This window comes from Struthio camelus, unplaced genomic scaffold (genome assembly GCF_040807025.1).
Source record: "Struthio camelus isolate bStrCam1 unplaced genomic scaffold, bStrCam1.hap1 HAP1_SCAFFOLD_33, whole genome shotgun sequence".
NCBI lineage: Eukaryota > Metazoa > Chordata > Aves > Struthioniformes > Struthionidae > Struthio > Struthio camelus.
Window position 1 is genome coordinate 75,001 of NW_027182567.1, and position 2,500 is coordinate 77,500.

Genomic DNA, 2,500 nt, shown 5'->3' on the forward strand with positions numbered 1-2,500 from the left:
GGACGAAGGCCCGGGCCCACACGGGGAGGAGAGGCACCCCCTCTCCCCGGCGGCGCGGGCCTGCGAGGCGCCCCAGCCGCGCCACACCGCACACACCGCGCAGGGCAGCGGTGGCCACCGGGCTCGGAGGGGAGGGAGGGCAGGGCAAGGCACGCCGGCCGCGGACGGTGGAGGCGGACGGTCGGCCGGAGCCGGGCAGGCAGGCCAGCCGGAAGACCGGGGCCACCGGTGCACGCACCGGTGGTCCCGGCTCCGCCGCCGCCGCCGACTCACCGCCGCCGCCGCCCCCCCACCGACTCGCCGCCGCCGCCGCCCCCCCCGGCCCCCCCCCGAGGGGCGGCACACCGCTGCGCCAACGCGGCAATGGGGGTGACGATTGACCGTCAAGCGACGCTCAGACAGGCGTAGCCCCGGGAGGAACCCGGGGCCGCAAGTGCGTTCGAAGTGTCGATGATCAATGTGTCCTGCAATTCACATTAATTCTCGCAGCTAGCTGCGTTCTTCATCGACGCACGAGCCGAGTGATCCACCGCTAAGAGTTGTCTCGGTTTCGGTCCCCACCGCGCGCGCGGGGGGACCGGGCAGCTTTCGCAGCCCCCTGAGGGCCCCCATCCGCTCTGCCTCCCTCCTCACGCCGACGCCGGCTGCTGAGCAAGGGACAGCGGAGAGAGAGGGCACGCCTCACTGACCGTACAAGCACAGAGGGAAAAAAAAAGGGGTGGGGGGGGGGAGAACAGACCCGAACGAGAGGGGCGGGGAGCCCTCGCTCCCGACCTGGGACAACCCCTTTCTCGCTTCGAGTCCGGCCCAGGCGCCCGGCTCGGCCTGGCCCAGCAGGGAGCGGCGCGCCAGCCGCGCCACCTGCCTCAGGGACCGGGGTGTGGGTCCCCGCGGAGCCCCGGCGTCGGAGCCCGGCCGCCGCTGGGAGCGGCGCCACCCGCTGCCCGCGCGCCCGCGACCCGCCAGCCGCACGCTTCCGAGCTCCTTCGCTCGCCTCACCGGCCTCCAGCTCCGCCGCCCCGGAGACGGCACCCAACACCCGCCTGCACACACGCAGCCTCCCGAGCGACGCCACGCACTCGCCCGTCCCTTCCGCGGGCAGACGCCTGGCGGCAGGCAGACGGGCGAGGCGGGACGGACGGGGAACGGCGCCCGCTCTCCCCGCCTCCACGCGGAGACCGGGAGGGGCCGCCCCCGCCCGCCCGCCCGCCGCCCGCCTGCCGCCCAGCGAAGCCGGGTCGGGCAGAGCGAGGCAGGCGCGCCGGATGGCGGAGTGCCGGGGCAGGGCGGGGGGGGGAGGGAAGGAAGGGTGCCGCCGACGGCCACGGCGGGAGACTGAGAGCACCGGCCAGGGAGGAGAAGGGATGCGCTGGGGCTCGGCGTCCGCACCACCCGCGGTGGGGGCTCGCCGTCCCGGCGGCGAGCACGCGCTCGCGCCGGGGTCGCGCGTTCGAGGCAGGCCGGCGCAAGCCGACCGCGCGGCGTCTCTCCGCCGAGACCAGACCGCGGAGAGAGGGGGCAGGGTACCCCTCTCCGTCCCGGCTGCCCGCGGGGCATGCACGGGCCGCGCCGGCGGGCATGGGGGGGTGCGGCGCCCGCGCGCGCCGACCCCCCGGCCCCTCCGGCAGCACGCCCGGCTGCCCCCCGGGTCGCATCGGGCCGCCCGAGTCTTTAAACCCCCGCCCGGCTCTCCGACCGAGAACCCTCGGGCCCGGAGCCCGGGGCCCATGGCCATCCCTACCCGGGGGGGCCGCTACCGGCGGCCGCGGTGGCCGGAGGCCCTCCTCCTTCCTCCCAGCGCGCCCCCCCCCCCCCGCCGCCCCCCGCCGCCCCCGGCCCGGCCGACTCGCAGCGCGGCCCCCACGGCACGGCGTGGGGCGGCTGGAGCGGTTGGGGGGGGGGGGAAGGGAGGGGAGGAGGAAGCGTGGAAGGCCGGCAGGGCACGGCCGGTGCGGCACGCGCAGCGCAGCGCCCGGGAGGAGCACGCTGGCACACGGGACCACACGGGTGGGTCACCGAGGGGAGGCAGGAGAAGCGCGGACGCTAGGTACCTGGCCCTGGGGTGAGGGAAACGACCTGAAATCCCCGCGGGGGTGCCTCCCCCGCCGCCGCCCGCCGCCGGGCCACCGCCGCCTCGCGGCGACGGCGGCAGCCTCAGCGGCAGCGACGAGGCGGGGCGCGGAGGGGAACCCGGCACCCGCCAGCCGGCTCCAGCGCCCCTCGGCGGAGCGTCCACCCGCGGGGTGCGCCCGACACCCACCGCCACGACCTCGTCCTCCTCCCGGGGCCCGGGGTTTCCCTCAGTAACCCGGCGCCGGGTGGCAGCTGCGCCCGGGAGGAGAGCCGTGGTTTGGGCCGCCCGCTCGGGCACGACACGTCGCCTCGCGTGGCCTCGCGCGACGCCCCCGCTTGGGGTCCGCCGCGGCGCGGCGCCCGCCCCGCGCGCCGTCCCGGAACGCCTGTCCGCACCGCCTCTGCTAGACGGGCTGCTCCGCCGCCC

General features: G+C 78.0%; 1 non-coding gene across 1 annotated transcript; it reads right to left on the reverse strand.

Annotated features, from left to right (window-relative positions):
• Positions 1-388: 388 nt before the first annotated feature.
• LOC138064911 (5.8S ribosomal RNA) lies at positions 389-541 on the reverse strand. Its single transcript, XR_011138157.1, has one exon. It is a non-coding gene; the product is annotated as a 5.8S ribosomal RNA (ribosomal RNA).
• Between the last annotated feature and the right edge of the window lie 1,959 nt (positions 542-2,500).